Genomic DNA, 20,334 nt, shown 5'->3' on the forward strand with positions numbered 1-20,334 from the left:
GGCTCAGTTTCTCCTCTCCTGACCATCCAGGCACTCACCATCTCCTGCAACCCTGCCTGCCATGCTGGGACCTGGGCTGCAGTTTCTTCCTTCTGGGCACCATGGAATGCCCTTTCCTCCCTCCATGCTCAGCTCCAAATTTAACAGAATGTTTATTGTCTGTAGCTAAAAATCCTGGTGTTTATATTGAAAAGTTTTCATGTAATCTGGTGTGTTTTGTTATCAGGACTGGAAGTTTCTTAATTTATTATTTTTGGCTTAAGTGAAAAAGATCTATTTATTCTGTAAATTAGCAGAAAGAACCTCCTTAAAGACATATTTTCAACTTTTTAAAGCCCTTACACCTAGACAAGAAATAGGGAATATTTAAATTAAAATATTTTTAAAATTATTTATTTTTTAAATTTTGTAGGTACATAGTAGCCATATATATTTATGGGGTATGTGAGATGGTTTGATTGTGGCATGCAATATATACTAATCATATCATGCAGAATGGGGTATCCATGATCTCAAGCATTTACCCTTTGTGTTATAAACAATCCAAGTGTGCTCTTTTAGTCATTTTAAAATGTACAATTAAGTTATTATTGACTATGGTCACACTGTTGTGCAATCAAATAGTAGGTCATATTTATTCTTTATATATTTTGGATCCACTAAGCATCCCCAGATCCTCCCCAGACCCTTTTCCAGACTCTGGTACCATCCTTCTACTCTCTAGTCCATGCGTTCAATTGTTTTGATTTTTTAGGTCCCACTAATAAGTGAGAACATGTGATATTTGTCTTTCTACGTCCGGCTTATTTCACTTAACATAATGATCTCCACTTCCCATTCATGTAGTTGCAAATGACAGGATCTTATTCTTTTTTATGGGTGAATAATACTCCATCACATATATGTACCACCTTTTCTTCATCCATTCATTTGTTGATGGACACTTAGGTTGCTTCCAAATCTTAGCTGTTGTGAAAAGTGCTGTAAAAAACATGAGAGTGCAGGCATCTTTCAATATATTGATTTCCTTCATTTTGAGTATATACCCAGCAATGGGATTGCTAGATCATATGGTAGCTCCATTTCTAGTTTTTGGAAGAACCTCCAAAATGTTCTCCACAGTGTTTCCACTAACTTAAAGTCCCACCAGTAGTTCAGGAGGGTCCCTTTTCTCCACGTCCTCACCAGCATTCATTATTGCCTGTTTTTTTTTTTTTTGATATAACCCATTTTAACTGCAGTGAGATGACATATCTCTTGTAGCTTTGATTTTTATTTATCCGATGATCAGTAATGCTGAGCACTTTTTCATATGTCTGTTTGCCGTTTGTATGTCTTCTATTGAGAAATGTCTGTTCAGATCTTGTCCAGTTTTGATTGGATTTTTTATTAGATTTTCCCCGAGGATTTGTTTGAGATCCTTTTATATTCTGGTTATTAATCCCTTGTCAGGTAGGTAGTTTGCAAATATTTTCTCCTATTCTGTGAATTGTCTCTTCACTTTGTTAATTGTTTCCTTTGCTGCACAGAAGCTTTTTAATTTAATGTGATCCCATTTGTCCATTGTTGCTCTGCTTGCCTTTGCTTGTGAGGTATTACCCAAGAAATCTTTGCCCAGACCAAATTTGTGGAAATTTTCCTGAAGTTTTTCTTGTAATAGTTTCATAGTTTGAGGTCTTAGGTTGAAACTTTTACTCGATTTTGATACGATTTTTGTTCATGATGAGAGATAGGGTATAGTTTCATTTTTCTGCATCTGAAGTTCCAGTTTTTCCAGCACCATTTATTGAAGAGACTGTCTTTCTCCTAGGGTATGTTTTTGGCACCTCTGTCAATTATGAGTTTAACATAAGTGTGTGAATTTGTTCCTGGGTACTCTATTATGTTTCACTGGTCTATGTGACTGTTTATATTCCAGTGCCATGCTGTTTCAGTTACTATAGCTCTGTAATATAATTTCAAGTCAAGCAATGTGATTCCTCCAGTTTTGTTCTTTTTGCTTAGGATAGTTTTGGCTATTCTCGGTCTTTTCTGGTTATAGATATTTTGTAATTGTAGTTTCTATTTCTGTGAAGAATCTCTTTGGGATTTTAATAGGGATTGCATTGAATCTGTAAATTGCTTTGTTTAGTATGGTCATTTTAACAATGGTGATTCTTTCAATCCATAAACATAGAATATCTTTCCATTTTTTGCATCTTATTCGATTTCTCATTGGTGTTTTATAGCTTTCATTGTGGAGATATTTCATTTCTTTGGTTAATTGCCATATATTCAATTTTATGTGTGGCTATTATAAATGGGATTCGTTTTTTATTTCTTTTTTAGATTGCTTTTATTTTTGGCATATAGAAATGCTACTGATTTTTGTATACTAATTTTGTATCCTGAAACTTTGCTGAATTTGTTTATCTGTGCTCATAGTTTTCCTGTAGATTCTTTAGGTTTTTCTACATCAAAGATAATATAGTTTGTGAACAAGGATCATTTCACTTCTTCCCTTTCAATTTGGATGTCTTTTATTTCTTTCTCTTTTCTGATTTCTCTATCTAGGATTTCTTGTCCTATGTTGAATAAAAGTGGTGATCCTGAGCATCCTTGTTGTGTTCCAGATCTTAGAGGAAAAGCTTTCAGTATTTCCCCATTCAGTATGATACTAGCTCTAGGTCTGTTGTATATGGCTTTTATTATGTTGAGGTACATTCCTTCTATACTCAGTTTTTTTTCATGATTTTCTCCATGAAGGGATGTTGAATTTTGCCAAAAGCTTTCTCAGCATCAATAGAAATGATCATATGGGTTTTTTCCTTCATTCTGTTGATATGGTGTATCACATTAATTGGTATGTGTTGAACCATCCCTGCATCAAAGAGATAAATCCCTCTTGGTAATGATGAACGATCCTTCTAATGTGTTGTTGCATTTGGTTTTCTAGTATTTTGTTGAGGTTTTGGCATCAATATTTTTCAGAGATATTGACCTGTAGTTTTCCTTCTTTGATGTGACTTTGGTTTTGAATTAAGATAATACTGGCCTCATAGAATAAGTTTGAAAGTATCCCCACCTCTATTTTTTAGAATAGTTTGAGTAGGATTGGTATTAGTTCTTCTATAAATGTTTGATAGAATTTAACAGTGAAGCCAATGGGTCATGGGTGTTTCTTTACCTGGAGATTTTTTTATGTCTTCAATCTCTTTGCTGGTTTGTTCAGACTTTGCAGTTCTTCCTGGTTCAATCTTGTGGGTTATATGTGTCTAGGAATTTGTCCATTTCTTTTAGATTTTCCAACTTATTGGTATATAGTTTGTCATAGTAGCCACCAATGATTCTTTTAATTCCTTCAGTATCAACTGTAATGTCTCCTTTTGTATTTCTGATCTTATTTATTTGTATGTTCTTTTTTTCTTAGTTAGTCTGGCTAAAGGTTTGTTAATTTTGTTTAACTATTTTCCAAAAAGTAGCTCTTGGATAAAATATTCTGTAAATATCTGTTAGATCCATTTGGTCTATAGTTCAGATTAAGTCTGATATTTCTTTGTTGTTTTTCTGTCTGGACAATCTGTCAAATGATAAAAGTGTTGAAGTCTCCAGCTATTATTGTACTGGGACCTATCTCTCTTTAGTTCTAATATTATATCCTTTATATAGCTGGCTGCTCCAGTGTTGGGTGCATATATATTGCAATTGTTATATCTTCTTGCTGAATTGACTCCTTTCTTATATAGTGACCTTGACTCTGTGTAGAGTTTTTGTCTTGAAATCTATTTTGCCTGATATAACAACTTCTCCTTTTTTTGGTTTCCATTGGCATGGAATATCCTTTTCTGTCCCTTTATTTTTAGTCTATGTGTGTCTGTACATGTCAAGTGTGTTTCTTGTAGTCAACAGATCAATGGGTCTTGTTTTTTCATTCATTCAGCCAGTCTATGTCTTTTTTTTTTTTTTTTTTTTTGACAGAGTCTCTCTCTGTTGCCTAGGCTGGAGTGCAGTGGCACAATCTCAGCTCACTGCAAGCTCTGCCTCCCAGGTTCATGCCATTCTCCTGCCTCAGTCTCCTGAGTAACTGGGACTAAAGGCACCTGCCACCATACCTGGCTAATTTTTTTTTTTTTTGTATTTTTAGTAGAGATGGGGTTTCACCATGTTAGCCAGGATAATTTCAATCTCCTGACCTTGTGATCTGCCTACCTTGGCCTCCCAAAGTGGTGGGATTACAGGTGTGAGCCACCACACCTGGCCGAGTCTATGTCTTTTGATTGGAGAATTTAGTCTATTTACATTCAGTGTTATTACTGAGAAGTAAGGACTTGCTTCTGCCATTTTGTTATTTGTTTTTTGGTTGTTTTGTGGTCTTCTCTTTCTTCTTTTTTTCTTTCCTGTTTTTCTCTTGTGAAGGTAATTTTTTTCTGGTGATGTAACTTAGCTTTTTGCTTTAAATTTTTGGTATATCCATTGTATGTTTTTCAGTTTGAGGTTACCATGAGGCTTGTAAATAGTATCTTATAACCCATTATTTTAACCTGATAACAACTTAATTCTATTTGCATGAACAAACAAGAAAAAAGAAAACTAATAAAAATTCTATGCTTTAACTTCATCTCCCTCTTTTTAAACTTTGTGTTGTTTCTATTTATATCTTATTGTATTGACTATGTCTTGAAAAGTTGTTGTAGGTATTATTTTTGATTGGTTCACCATTTAATCTTCCTACTTAGGCTAAGAGTAGTTTGCACACAACAGTTACAGTGTTATGATATTCTGTGTTTTTATGTGTACTTATTATTACCAGTGAGTTTCATACCTTCAGGTGATTATTTATTGCTCATTAATATTCTTTTCTTTCTGACTGAAGAACTCCCTCTAACATTCCTTGAAGGACAGGTCTGGTATTGATGAAATCCCTCAGCTTTTTTTTTGTCTGGGTAAGTCTTTATTTCTCCTGTATGTTTGCAGAATATTTTTCAGTGGATATACTATTCTAGATTAAAAGTTTTTTCCTTTGTCACTTTAAATATGTCACGCCACTCTCTTGTGACCTGTGAGGTTTCTCCTGAAAATCTGCTGCCAGATGTATTGGAACTTCATTTTACGTTCTTTCTTTCTTTTCTTTGGCTGCTTTTATAATCTTTACTTTGTCCTTGACTTTTGGGAGCTTGATTATTAAATGCCTTTATGTAGTCTTCTTTGGGTTAAATCTAGTTGGTGTTTTAGAAACTTCTTGTATTTGGAAACAGACATCTTTCTCCTGATTTGGGAAGTTCTCTGTTATTATACCTTTGAATAAACTTTCTATCCTTATTTTTTTTCTCTACCTCCTTTATAAGGCCAATAACTTTCAGATTTGCCCTTTTGGGGTCATTTTCTAGGTCCTATAGGTGTGGTTCATTGTTTTTTATTCTTTTTTCTTTTGTCTCCTCTCATTGTATATTTTCAAATAGCCTATTTTCAAGCTCACTAATTCTTCTGCTTGATTAATTTTGCTATTAAGGCTCTGATGCATTCTTCAGTATGGCAATTGAATTTTTTCAGCTCCAGAATTTATGCTACTTAAAAAATTGTATATATTTATTTGTTAAATTTATCTGATAGAATTCTGAATTCCTTCTCTGTGTTTTCTTGAATTTCTTTGAGTTTCCTCAACATAGCTATTTTGAATTCTCTTTCTGAGAGGTCACATATCTCTGTTTCTCCAGGGTTGGTCTCTGTGCCTTATTTAGTTTATTTAGTGGGGTCATGTTTTCCTGCATGGTGTTGATGCTAATAGATGTCCTTTGGTGTCTGAGCATTGGAGAGTTTGGTGTTTACTATCTGTGGTTCTTTTTACTTGTCTTTCTTGGGAAGGCTTTCCATATATTTTAAAGGACTTTCCAGTTTTTTGAAAGGGTGCTGTGATCTAAGCTGTATCTTTTCTAGCACCTACCCCCTCCCCCACCAAGTTCAGTAATGCTATGGTTCTTGCAAACTTATAGAGGTACCAACTTGATAACTATGGACAAAATCTGGGAGAATTTTCTGAACTACCAGGCAGTGACTCTTGTTTTCTTCCCTTACTTTCTCCCCAACCAATGGAGTCTCTCTCTGTTCTGAGCCACCTAAAGCTGGGTGTTGAGTGACACAAGCATCCCTGTGGCCACCACCACTTGTACTGCACAGGGTCAGACCTGAAGCCAACACAGCCCTAGGTCTTGCCTAAGGCCTGCTGTAACCACTTCCTGGCTACTGCCTATGTTTGCTCAAGACCCTGGGACTCTACAATCAGCAGGTGGCAAAGCCGGCCAAATTTGTCTCCTTTCTTTTAGGGCAGTAGGTTCTCCTAGGCCCAAGGTGGGTCCAGAGGTGGTGTCTAAGAGTCAGAAACTAGAGCAAAAAACCTTAGAGGTCTAACTGGTTCTCTACTATACTGAGGCTGAGCTGGCACTCAAACCGTAATGTCCAGCCTTTTCCACTCTTCCCTTTTCTTCCCAAACACAGAGGAACCTCATTGCATAGCTATTTTCACCAGAGTACACAGGGTGTGCTTCCAGACTACCACTGATATTCCCTTAAGGCCCAAGTGCTCTTATGTTAGCTTGTGGTGAATGCTGCCAGGCCTGGGACTCACCCTTCAGGGCAGTGGGCTCCCCTCTGGCCCAGGGCAGGTTCAGAAATGCCATCCAAGAGTCAAGTCCTGGAATCAGGGATCCCAAGAACCTACTTGGTACTCTACCACCTTGTGGCCATGCTGGTACTTAAGGTGAAAGACAAAGTCCCCTTTACTTTTCCTTCTGTTTTTCTGAAGCAGAAGGAGTTGTGCCACATTGCCACTAGGGCTGGTTATGTGCTGATTCTCATCTGAAGCCAGCAAGTCACAGAAGCTCAACCAAGGCCCTCAATGTAGTACCTCAGTATCACTACTGGTTATTCAGGGTGCAAGGGCTCTTCAGTTAGCCGGTGATGAATGCTGTCAGAACTGGGTCTTTTCCTTCAAGGCATAAGGTTCCCTTCTGGCCCATGATATGCCTATAAATGTCTGGGAACTAGGGCCTGGAATAGGGGCCTCATGCCTCTGACTTGTGCCCTATCTTCCTGTGGCTGGGCTGGTATCCAAAATGTAAGACACAGTCCTCCCAATTCTTCCCTCTCCTCTCCTCAAGCAGAAGGCTCCCTTTTGGAGCCACAAGCTGGCATGTGGGCTTTGAAGACGGGTGATGCTCCTTGGCTGCCCGAGTTGGTGTCTCGGTATATCCTGTCTCCATGCTCCCAGTACACTGTCTCTGAGCCTAGTTCAGTGTCTCTGGGCCTAGATCAGCACTGGACTCACCTAAAAGTTGAAGTCCTTATGGCATAGACTGACTTTCAAATTTACTAAGAGGCAGAGTGCTGTAGACCTGGATGGTGAGGTTTGCAGGCATTAAAGTTCAAACTGCTCAATCAGCAATTCCCCTCTGGCTAGGGCTAGTTTAAATGCTCCCTCCATGCACGGGTGACAGCTGAATTTGGTTTGGTTTTCCTTTCTGCTGTTATAGGACAGCACTGAGTTCAATGCCTCATAATTCCTGCATTCTCCTTCCTCCAGTGCCCAGAGAGTTATCCACACCTTGCATTGGGTTGGGGTGGGTGGCATTGGTGATTCAGGACAGTTTTTTTCTATCTCTTCAGTGCCTCTTTCAGTGACATGAAGTTAAAACCAGGTAGTATGAGTGCTTACCTGATTTTTTGTTCTTATGAAGGTGTTTTCTTTCCTGTGTAGATAGTTGTTAATTTGGTGTCCTTGTGCTTGTGGGAGAGACCATTGGTGGAGCCTTCCATCCCACCATCTTTCTCTGCTCTCCTCCTAAATAATTATTTTTAAAGATTAAATTTACTACTTATGTAAAATATATAAAATTGTAGACCCTGTCTCTTAAAAATATTAAACAAATTTTTAAAATACATGAAACTAATATATTTCCTCAAAATTTTCCCTGTTTATCTGTTTATTTATTCCTATGCCAACATCATAATTACTCTGGCTTTATAATTTGTTTTAATAACTAGAAAGACTACAACACCTCCCAGCTTCCTTAAAAATTGTTGATATTGTCAATTATATGGATTTCTATATAAAACAAAATACTTTAATATAATTTTAGTATAATTTGGCTGTAAATTGGCTTTACACTAATTTCTGTATGAATTTCAGGAGAACCGACATTTTTATATTGTTAAAGCTGGGATTACTACAAGTTTGATTTTGCCTCTTTATTTGTATAAAACAGCAGGCAAAGGCAGGAGTTACTATGGTGGCATAGGCTGCCCGGGTTTATCATGAGGGGATGGAGTTGGTGTCACGTAATGGGGGCTGGGAAGAATATGTCTGGAGCTGGGAGATTTACTGAGGCCCCTCTTGGTGCCTCCATTTCCAGTATTAACAATAAATAGGCAATTTCAACAACCACAGCCTGAAAAGACAAGGTCAACAGGGAGCTCAGACTCTTGAGGGATGCAGGTCTGTGTTATCTTGCTGTGCAAGATAACACTCAGCAGAAGTTAGGAGGAACTTGAGGAGCAACAGAAGAGGGAGCGTAGACAGATTTATTATGTGCCAGGGACAAACTGCAGCAACAGAGGCTGTAGCTAGTTCCATTAATTATCTTGAGGGCCAAGATTTTTTAAAAAAATTCTAGAAATTGCTGCTGACCTTGATGAATGAAAAGGCAGGGTCAATTTTACCTGGAATACAGGTGGTTCTCTGCTGCAAAGGGGCTTGTAGTAGACACTGGTGAGTGCCCAGTTCTTTGTGTTCTGCTAACAACTTCCAGTGTGTGTGTCTTGTGTCTGATGGCATTTTCTGGAAAGCTGCTTTACCTATAGTAGTGTCAGGTTGGAAGTGCCCCAGAAGTTATTCTCACTAAAAGTAACTCTCAGGTAGTGATGACTTATGAACCCTGCCTTTTTAACCCTTCAGTATGAAAATCTCAAAGCATGTGTTTTGCAAGGTTCCCCAGGATTTCTTTGCAGGATTCAAATTTTGTTGCCCTCTATGGAGCTGGTTGAGTTTCACTCTTTCCCTTTCTTGTTTCAAATCATGTACCCATTTCTCTGCTGGGGCTCTCCCCGCCTCTCTGATAAACCAATCACAGGCAACTTCCTGTCTTATAGAAGGATTCTTGGCACACCCAAATGAGGTTGTTTATGTCCAAAGAAAATATAAGTAACTGAAAACTATTAGAACTAATGAAGGAGGTTGGTATTGTAGTCACTATATATACATATACATCTTATTGTGTGCATGTTCATGTATATGTGTGTGTGCATGTGTATGTGTGTATCTGTAAGCACACATACACACACAGAAATGCATATATAACCAAATCACTTTCCTTGATGCTAACACTAAAGGGAAGAGTTGGAAAATAGAAAGAGGAAAGATTACTTATATGATGACAACAAAAATTCAAAATAAAACGTTAACAAAAATGTTTATATAAATACAAAACACATTATTAGAATAAAACTTTTTACAAAATGTAAATATATGATAATAGTCCATGTTTCTGAAAATATTTACTGTTGTAAATCAATTAATATACTAACTGACTAAAATAGGAATAGAGAATTATATAATTTCAATCAAATTGTGATTGCATAAAATCTTGATGAACATTCCAAAATTCATATGAGAGAATAATTTTTATAAGTATCATCTTGAAAAAGAAAAATAAAGGAAGAGAAGATTTATTCTATTTAAAGGTTGACACGTCATTGATAAGTAGCTTTGTGGAAGACAATGTATGTATTCCTAGCTTTAGAAAGAATGAAAATAGAACCCCAAATTGGTGTGAAGTAAGGGGTTGAGGAATGTTTTTGGGAATATTGGAAAAAAGTTTACCTGTATATCTACATAATACGAAATGGATTGAATATTTAGTCCACAAATACTCCAAGAGATGGAGAAATGTTTTCTTAATCTTGAAATAAATACTAAAAGCCCTAAAAGAAGATGATTTTAGAATCTGATTTTAAATTCTGCAAATTAGAAAAAAGAAAATTGTTTGCATGATAATGTGTAGGATAAACAAAGTTAAAATATAAAGAAAGAAAATTAGGTGAAATTAAATGTATTCGCACTGATAAATATATTAACATATTTGTACTGTATAAATCAATATAAAAAAAAGGACCATCTCCAAAGGGTAGAGGTAACGGATATGAACAGGCAAATTCCTCACACATACTTGCACACATATGCACAGAAACTCCAAAGCAGGAATGTTGCACAATAATACCAGCAGAACAAAGAATATACACACAAAACAAAAATTGAGTAAATATTTTTGACTTTCGGATTAGCAAAAATTAAATAACATTGATAATATTCATTGCTGGGAATGGTATGGGAAAACTGGTGTTGTCATTTGCTTCTCATGGGAGGCCATGTGGCAAGCCAGGTTTCACTAATGCAGGCCTCCATCACAACTGTCTCAGTATTCAATGAATGTTTAAGTTAAGCATTAAAAGCTAAAAAAAGCCAGTGCCCTTATACAAAGGCTGGAATGTAACAAAAGCCTGTGAATAGTTTTGCCTAGGCCTTTCCTGGGCCTTAAAGAATGACAAAATAAAGAAGGAATTCTTAACGGTAACCATTTAGGATTATACAAGTTTTACTGGGGGTCTGAAGAAACTCTCCAGGCCTCCACAAACAAGTTTATTGGAGGTCTGAAGAAACTTCCCAAATCTCAGTGATTTAGCAGGAGACAAGATAAGGGTAATTACCTAGCACCTAGACCCATTTAAATTAAGCAAAATTCCTGAGACTCCAGAAGAAGGTCTTCAGGACTCAAACCTTACTTATAAATTAAAAGAAGTTAATTACTTATGTCTTTAGATGAATGCATGCTTACATGTAGACATATAGCTTAGAAGGTATATAAGCTCTGAAAAACTTTGTAATTTTGAGTTTGTCTGGTGATAATTTCCAGGCCCTCTGAATGTAACTGGTTACAGAAATAAAAACGCTCTTCCTCCCCAGTTCATCTGCATCTCTTTATTATGCCAGTGAAATAGCAGCCCAGCCCTCCAGTTTGGTCCAGGAACAAATTCAGTGAGCCAGCCAGAAGAGACTGGGATGGTGCTGTCTTCAGTGGCCAATAGCTTGCAGTGAGATAGTCTTCAGGAGGATCCCAGCAGCTGTCGGTGAGATTTCCCAGGAACCCTCTCAAAGGCTGTCCCATGCACGAAATTGCATGTCCCTTTCACTACTGGAGAAGAACAGAGATCAGGAGCAGACACGCTCAAAAGGTGAGTTAACCGGATCGTATGCTGGGAGACTATTGTTTTCCTATCTGGGCTTGTTAAGCCATTTGTCCGGTACCACCAAGGGAAGCAATAAGGCTCCTCCATAGACCCACTTTGCATTTTGGTCGAGATCCGGTTTTGAGTTGGTTTTGAGTCTGTTTTGCCTGAGTGCACTTCCCCTTGTGTTTGTCTGAAATTTGTCTCCACTCGTTTATGTATCTGTCTTATTCCTTTTAATGCCATGTAAACTTGAAAATGGGAAGTATTGGGTCCATTCCTGCTGAGAGGCCTCTTGGAAGGAAAAATAATTTTTTTAGGAGCTCAGTGGTTAAAAGTCAGGTTAATTAAAAGCTAACATCCTACATGTGTATATGTATGTGTTCATGTTTGTATTTAAAAGGCTTTCATGTTTTTATTTTCATTTATTTCTCTCCTAGGACTTTGTCTTTTTGAGCAAAGGTTTTTTTCTTCTCAGTTGACTGAATTCTGTTTTCTTCATTAATAGCTATTGCAACAGAAGCTACTTTAGGGTTTTTAAGAAAAAAAGTTGAATTTAGACGCGTAGAAATGTCTTTGTTTGGAAAAAACTTTTTTTCTTAAATTGCACTGTGAAAGCATCACATGGTCTCACCTCATGATAATTCTCCGTTTTTGGAAACCCAGGATTTGGTGTGGGCTCTGCCCAGAGCTCAACAATCCAGTTAAAAAGTAGGAAAAAGGCACCACTGCACTCCAGCCTGGGCGACAGAGTGAGACTCTGTCTAAAAAAAAAAAAGGGAAAAAGGTCTTATGATTCTATAAACTGTACTTCTATTGGATTGCCTAATATGTCTGTATATTTATATCTTGTGTACATCATGTTTCACTACTGAAAAATATAAAAGAGTTCTAATTTATTGGCTCAGACAAAAGCACTTAAATACTTTAACAGAGAAAAATAAAAGACTAGTCAAATGCTTTTCAAGTTTATGTAACTTAAGTAAAATCTTTAATAAATAAGCTAGCTTTAAAATTTATTGGTAAAGGCCAGGCACGGTGGCTCAAGCCTGTAATCCCAGCACTTTGGGAGGCCAAGGTGGGTGGATCATGAGGTCAGGAGATTGAGACCATCCTGACTAACATGGTGAAACCCTGTCTCTACTACAAATACAAAAAATTGGCTGGGCGTGGTGGCAGACACCTGTAGTCCCAGCTACTCGGGAAGCTGAGGCAGGAGAATGGCATGAACCCGGGAGGTGAAGGTTGCAGTGAGACAAGATCATGCCACTGCACTCCAGCCTGGGCTATAAAATGAGACTTCATCTCAAAAATCAAAAACAAACAAAAAAGTTATTGGTAAAGTAATGTTAGAAATGTCTTAAGAGTTGCCAGCATACATTTTTGTTTGCATTAATTGATCAAGCAATTTCATACTTATCTCTGCCAAATATTATAAGGTGTCAAAATGTGACATACAAAACTACACATTAGAGGCTACAAAACTATAACTTAGCCCAAAACAGAATAATCTTTGCTTGTGTAATTTTTAATAAATGAAACATTAATATTGGCCTAATGAAGATAGCTATATCTTGAAATACCCTAACTTCTAATTTTGTGGCCTTAGACAGTCTAGTACACAGACATAAAGAAAGTTTGTTCTGGGAAAAGACTGTTGTCATCTTTGTTTCTAAGCTAAACCACAAACTAAGTTAATAAACAAGAATAGCTTGGAAGTTAGAAGTAAGATGGAGTCAGGTCAGATAATTTTCACTGTCTTGGTTATAATTTTGCAATTGTGGTTTCACAACTTCAAATGATGACTATCTGTTTTCATAAATATTCTAGGTAAATGGTTAAAATAAATAATCAAATAAGTGTAATGCGATAAATGCTCGTAAAGAAACTTGTCATAATTTAGAATCTAAGGTTATATTAAACAACAGATATTTCATTATTTGTGTATTTTCCAATAAAAATATATTGTAGGAAAACATTCTTTCTAAAAATTGTGTCCTTTTTAAAGGATAACTAATTTTTGTCTAATTCAAAGCTTATTTAAAGGTTCTATATAAAACCAGGTGAAAGAAACCAGGACATAAAAGAGACATAAAGAAAGTAATAAAAATAAAGACAGTTTTAAAGATTATTGGTAAAATAACAACTTAAAAAATGTAAATATTTGGTCTAAATTACGCAGGTCAAATATTAGATTTGCTAAATGCTTTAGGTCATAAACTGCTTCTTTGACTTAAAAATTATTCAATTTATTTTTCAGTGTTAAATTCTAGATAAGGCCTGGGGACATGTTAAATTAGCCAAGCCCCTTAGCTATGCAAAAAGGTATTAAAGAAAAGAGAATGTATATAAGAAAAGATCTTGTATGGTAAATTCTTGTCCTAAAGTAAAATAACTGATTCCTTAAAGAGAGGCATGTTTAGGACAAGTCAGAAAGTCAAGTCATGTCAAAGACTGTGTAAGTTGTGAAAGGGTTTATGAAAGGGAATTTATGCAAGAAATGTTGTACAATTTAAAGGTGGTTAGGCCTCCTAAATGCTTTATGAAATGCTACTATGACTCTTAGCTGTACAACTTGCCTGCTTTCAGCTAGGTAAGGTCTGGGACACATGGAGTTAGATGCTGTAATAAGTCAGACCTTATCTGTACTTTTGTCTAGGTCCCAGGCTCCACCCCTAGTACATAATTAAAATCCCATCAATATGAAGGTTTTCACCAAAAGTAAAGGTGGCTAAGAGTTAACAGTGTAGTGTGTACTTATGACTATTAAAGAAACAGTTTACATGCACAGTGTGTATTTATGACTATTAAACAGTTTACATGCAAGGTGTATAAGGAAAGTAAAATATATGGATTTTTGCCTAACTTAAAGGTTAAAAGGTTGTTTTAAGTTGGATAAAATAAAAATAAAGGTGTACACAAGTTGTGCAAGGTTAATTGTAAAGGAAATTCTGTGTGTGAACATATTGGCTAAAGTCAAAGGGTATCATCCAGCTTTTCTATAAATTGAGCATTAAAATAAAAGCACAGTGGGTTTCTCTGAGAGCACTAACCAGCTCTTTAACAAAAATTTTAAAGGGCTGTAAATAGTCTATACAAATCTTACCTTATGGTCAAACATTAAAAATGGGTAAATACGTCTATAAGGATTTATTGAGAATTGGGTTTAACATTAACAGTACACTAACATAAAGGTGAAATATGGCTTATTTGGTATAAAAATTATACAGGAAACATTGTCAAATATAAAATGAAGTTTGGCTTTCTTTGGGCTATATTTGTATAAATATGTTATTTGTATGTGTTCCAAAGTTATGGGAAACTCCTATAATTCTGATATATCTTAGTGTGCGTTATTAGTAATAATTATAATTGTTATGTTAAAATTATTGTGTGCCATAGAGATAACAGGTTTCCTTGTCAATTGTGTCCTTAACTATGGCTACCCTAAAACTTTTTGTCACCCATAAACAATTGTTGTCTTGTTTCAGTCCTCTTTAGAAGGTGGTTTTATAATCAGCTATAAAGCTCTAACAGGGGTAATGCAGGTTTCTGATAATTTTGGACATTGTGACATCAGAATAGAGGAAAACCATTCAGGACTTGTGAAGAGCAAAAATGTTCATTAATATCAAGCAGGACAGGAATGAACTGGATGAACTGAGCTAAAAGGAAACTGGAGTGATCTTTTTGAAATTTTGCTTAAAGTATTGTTAATCTTTTGTTTTGCTTTTCAAAGACAAACTTTTCTTTTGAGCTATTGACAACTTTGAACAATTTAGTATACTCCCATGAACAACATTTGGAGCATACTTGTTTCTCTCTACCTGATTTTCTCCAGAATTTGGAAACTATCTGTGAGTATTCTTAAGTTATGGCAATATAGTTATTTGCACAAGTGCAATAAAATGTGTTTTCTTTTGTAACAGAACACAGCTGAAAATACTGGTTATTTTTTTTACCATGGCTTTGATTGGAATGGCATGCTTTCCTTTAAGGAATGAAACTTGACTTATGGAGTCAATAAAGCCCTTGGAAAACTGACCTCATATTTTGTGTACACAGTCCCTGTACAGGGTTTCTGACCTGTGATAAGTAAACAATGTCACTTTCTTACAGACCAGGAACCCCAAGTTATCTTGGAACCTCAAGAGGAGAGGAATTCACCAAACTCATAGGTATTTAATGGTACAAATCCATAGCTGGGCTTGACTTCAAAAGGTCTTATCTCAGATGCTTTCTATGAAACAAAGTTTCATCAAAGCCAATGTAAAAGGCCTATGTGAAAAATAATTATTCTTTATACTAATAATCTGGCCAAGTATACTTTATACTAATAATCTGGACAAGTATAATAAAGCAAACCACTCCTACCTAATAATCTGGCCTAGTATAATAAAGGCCTATTATAAATAGGCCTTTTATAAATAATAATAGGCCTATTATAGTCCTACCTAATAATCTGGCCAAGTATACTTTATACTAATAATCTGGCCAAGTATAATAAACCAAACCAGTCCTACCATAATTTGTCATTTAATAAAAATGGAAAACTGGAGAGAGGAAAATTATGTTTCAAAATTATAGTACATCTGTTGTTAAATTCCAGTCTTGCCTAATGTTTTTCAGTTTTTATTATTTTCTACAGTTTGGATTAAATTCTAATTTTTCTGGCTACAACTCTCCAAAACAATGTTTTCAATTTTATTTCTTTTTTTTTCCTCTTTCCCCATTTTTCCTAACTGGAAATCACTGAAACCTAAGTTGTGCTTTCTTAAAGCCCTGTGAACCGAAGACTAAATGTTTCAGCAGGTGCTGCCTCTAAGCCCCTGAAACAAAGAGTGCTACTGGGAACAAATAGACTTCCCCTATTCCAATGCTGCATTCAGTGCCCCATAACAATGGCCCTCACTCAGCAGGAAGTAGCCAGAAATATTACAATGCCCCATATCCCTATAATTCTCATGATAAATAAATATACTAACATGATAGAAATTATGCACAAATTGACAGTGGGGATTGTGGCAGGCAGGTTTCATTAATGCAGGCCTCCATCACAACTGTCTCAGTATTCAATGAGTGATTAAGTTGAATATTAAAAGCTAAAAATACCAGTGCCCTTATACAAAGGCTGGAATGTAACAAAAGCCCATCCAGAGTTTTGCCTAGGCCTTTCCTAGGCCTTAAAGCATGACCAAATAATGAAGGAGCTCTTAACGGTACAAATTAGGATTATATAAGTTTTACTGGGGCTCTGAAGAAACACCCCAGGCCTCCACAAACAATTTTATTGGAGGTCTGAAGGAACTCTCCAAACCTCAGTGGTTTAACAGGAGACAAGATAAGGGTGATCACTCCAGCACCCAGAGAACCATTTAAATTAAGCAAACTTCATGAGGCTCCAGAAGAAGGTCTTCAGGACTCATATCTTAGTTATAAATTAAAAGAAGTTAATCACTCATGTCTTTAGATGAATGCACACTTACACGTAGACATATACCTTAGAAGGTATATAAGCTCTGAAAAACTGTCATTTTGAGTTGGTTTGGTGATAATTTCCAGGCCTTCTGCCTGTAACTGGTTACAGAAGTAAAAACTCTCTTCCTCCCCAGTTCATCTGCAATTGTTATTGGGCCATGAGAAATAGCAGCCCGACCTTCAGTTTGGTCCAGAAACAGTCACATTGGGGAAAGTTCTAGGGAAGGCCATGGGGCACACTATATCTGTCAACTGTCTGAATCTCAGCAGCCTATAGCCAAAACATGACTCTAGAGGATGAAAAGTAGTTCATATCCTCCTTGTAGAAATACAAAGCAACTCTGTTTGTACCTTTTATGAGCTTTCATCAAGGCATTGTCAACCCTTCACAATTCTTAACATTAGATAGCCAAAATGCTTTGCCCAAAACACATGAGTCCATCCTCTACACCAGGACTCAGCCTCATACCCCTTAATACCTGCAAGGGCAGGTAGGTATCATCTACTGTGTGAAGGAAATAACCTTTGTATAGTTGGTCATCAATACGCTGAGTCCAAGGGTAGCACAAGAAATGTTTTTATTGACAGCATTCTATTGCTTTTCAATTAGTGGAAAATCATTTCTGAGTATGAAGTTTGCTTTTCCTTTAGTCTGCCTCCTCCTCTGTGAGCTCTACTTTGGACTCTGACAGTACCTGGGACCAAGAGCTCTCTACTCATTATGGATTCTCATGTCTCCAATTGCAAAGCACAGTAGCCCTGTGAACCAATCTTTCAGTGCATTGACAAGGCAGGGGTGATTAATGAATCTCTTTCTTGCTATACCTTTAAAGAATACTAGAGGAGGCTAGAGCCCAGTCAGCCATAAAGTTACACGCTAGGCTCTTGGCCCTGACGTGAGGCACACAGAGATGACTTAACGGGAATAGTTTTCAACGTCTATTTTATTCTGTGCTTCAGAAGACCTCCTTTAATCTTTGATTTTGGTCCCTGTTTCTAAGAAAAGCAACTGAAAAAGCCATAATACCGCCCCTCAGAAGAAAGGAATAGCACTAAGTAATTGAGAAAATGCCTCCTCTTGAAACGGATATAGAGATGGAAACAAGACATAAGAAGGATTGAGAGTCATATAATACAGGAGCTTAAACACCTATGCGCGATGATAAAGAGGGTAATATTAGAGTGCTTGGAAAATACCAGGAAGTTGAGAGAGTTAACAGAAGGGCACATGCTGGATTGGCCACAAAATCGAATTACTGAAGTAAGTGCAAAACGACAAATTGTCACAGAATACAGAGAAACGGGGAAAAGAAATTAAGATAAGAGGAGAAAAAGATCTAGAGGGCCAGTCCAGGAGATACAATCTATGCTTAATAGGAATACGTGAAACTGAGGACAGAGCAAGTGGAGCTGAAACAATAATTAAGGATCTAATTGAAGAAAATTTATCCAGAATTGAAGAATGAACTAGATCTACAAACTGAAAAGGCTCACAGGATACCTTTAAAATTTAATGAAAAGAAAGCAACATCTAGACATATCCTGGTGACGTTTTTGAATTTCAAAGACAAAACATTTTACAAGCATCCAGTCAGAGAAAGCAAAGGGGCAAAAGTCAGGCTGACCTCAGATTTTTCTCCTGCAATTCTAAATGCCAGAAGACAGTGGAACAATATCCAGAGTGTTAAGGGAAAATAATTTTGAGCCAAGAATTATGTACTCTGCCAAGTTATCATTTCTTTACAAAGGAAACTGGAAGACATTCTTAGATATACAGAGGTTAGGAAAGTGTATCAACCAAGAACCTTCCCTGAAAATTTTGCTGAAGGATTTACTGCAGCCAACAGAGAACCTGAATTAAAATAAGAATAGGAAGGCAATTGTATGAAAGAATTAATGGTATATATTAAAACTATTTAAGGAGCATTAAGTTTAAATTGTTATGTATAGGGCATTAAAACTAAATACAAAAATAGAAACATAAGCTGGGTATAAAATTTCAGTTTACATTTAAACTGGAAGGGCATACCATATGTTCAATATATTGGACAATACTGTTTTATTTTTAGCATGTAGTATTGTAGATACAAATACGCATGTTCTTAAGCTAAACCTAAGTAAAAGGGCTTTGTCACTGTAGATTTGACAAATAACAGCATTCTAAATGTCAAATCTGACAAAATTGGAAAACAGTACAGTTTTATTCCCCTTATTTTTAAGTATAGTGGGAAAAAAATTACAAGTTTGTCCATACTGTTACTACTGATACTGTAAAGAAACTTCCAAATCTCTGGTTTGGGAGGGGGTGGATACATCCTCATTTTCTGTACATGATGCATGGGGAAAAACAGTAGTTACTGCATCATATAGTTCATCTAAGTAAATTTGAAATGGAAATAAGTGTTAACTACCAAAATAGAATATATACATTCCAATGTTTGGAAAAGAAGTGGTAAAAAAAAAACATAGCAAAAGAAAAGTAGCAAAAAGACATTAAAATTAGCAAAAAGTAGATTGACAGTACAGATGACCTATAAACTGGTTAAATAGCCCTATTACAATTGAAATTGGGTCAAAAATCAATCTCTAACCTGAGGTACATTTGTATAAAACAAAGGATCAAAGAGTTTAAAGATAGTGGAAACTATAAATCATAGAAATAGCAACATTTTTATTAAAGAAAATGTAAACATAAGACATTTTATGTAAAACATACAATATAGGATGTAACATTTAACAAACTATATGGTAAATAATATGACATTAATATATAAAATGTATGTTCCAGATCTTGATGTGGGTGATAGTTTCACTTATGTACATCGATATACATCTATTTAAAAACATGTACATTTAAATTGGTGCATTTTATGTATTTAAAATGTATTGAGTAATCCTTCTGTATGTATTATTAAAGAGAATATAGCAAAAAAAGAATACTAGAGGAAATCTCTTCTCTGGATCACCAAATAAATATAAGAATGGTATTTCAGGTGGTTAGGTTACCTGGCTGGATGGAGGCAGTGGGGTCATGGCTGATGGGGAAACTTCACCTCAGGGTCCCCTCTGGGCTGGCTTAGATCCCCCCATCTTCATCTTCTCTGCTTCCTTACAGCAGGCTTTAGGGACTAGATGCTCTCTTTTCTTAAAATCTCATCATCTATTGTTTACCTTTGAGTTTGTCTTCCATCCAGTTGGCTAGAGAATAGGATGTCATTTCCACTTTGTCTGGGGTAACAATATCACTGCTTTGTCACTGTGATAAGGTGGAGACAATGATCACAACCACAGGGAGGTTACATTGCTCTGTGCCTTTGGAGCTCTGTATATTGTTCCTGATTCCCTTTCAAGATGTTAATTGAAATATCTTTGTACATTTCTTTAATTTTATTACTGAGTTTAAGTCTTTCCAAATTTCCCCCCTTTGTGACATGTTCCATGCTGTCTTTGAGGCCATCTGCCCTGCTGGCACCTGCCCTCTTGCTAAGTCCTCCCAGGACTCTCTCTTCTTATAAGACAATTGTAGTTGGTCATATAAAAAGCCAGGTCTTCATTGGTGCATGGTTTGAAGCACTAAATTTATATTAAATCTGAGGTCATACC

The 20,334-nt window shown here is 36.2% G+C and overlaps 1 protein-coding gene and 1 pseudogene across 1 annotated transcript in view; one reads left to right on the top strand and one right to left on the bottom strand.

Annotated features, from left to right (window-relative positions):
- Positions 1 to 20,334, top strand: part of LOC129463210 (RNA/RNP complex-1-interacting phosphatase-like) — a 133,897-nt pseudogene that overhangs the window by 63,976 nt on the left and 49,587 nt on the right.
- The window catches only part of SULT1C3 (sulfotransferase family 1C member 3), a 94,246-nt gene that overhangs the window by 31,930 nt on the left and 41,982 nt on the right, over positions 1 to 20,334 (bottom strand). The gene's annotated exons all lie outside the window — the stretch shown is intronic.

The sequence above is a fragment of the Symphalangus syndactylus genome, chromosome 14 (assembly GCF_028878055.3).
Source record: "Symphalangus syndactylus isolate Jambi chromosome 14, NHGRI_mSymSyn1-v2.1_pri, whole genome shotgun sequence".
NCBI classification, from domain to species: Eukaryota; Metazoa; Chordata; class Mammalia; order Primates; family Hylobatidae; genus Symphalangus; species Symphalangus syndactylus.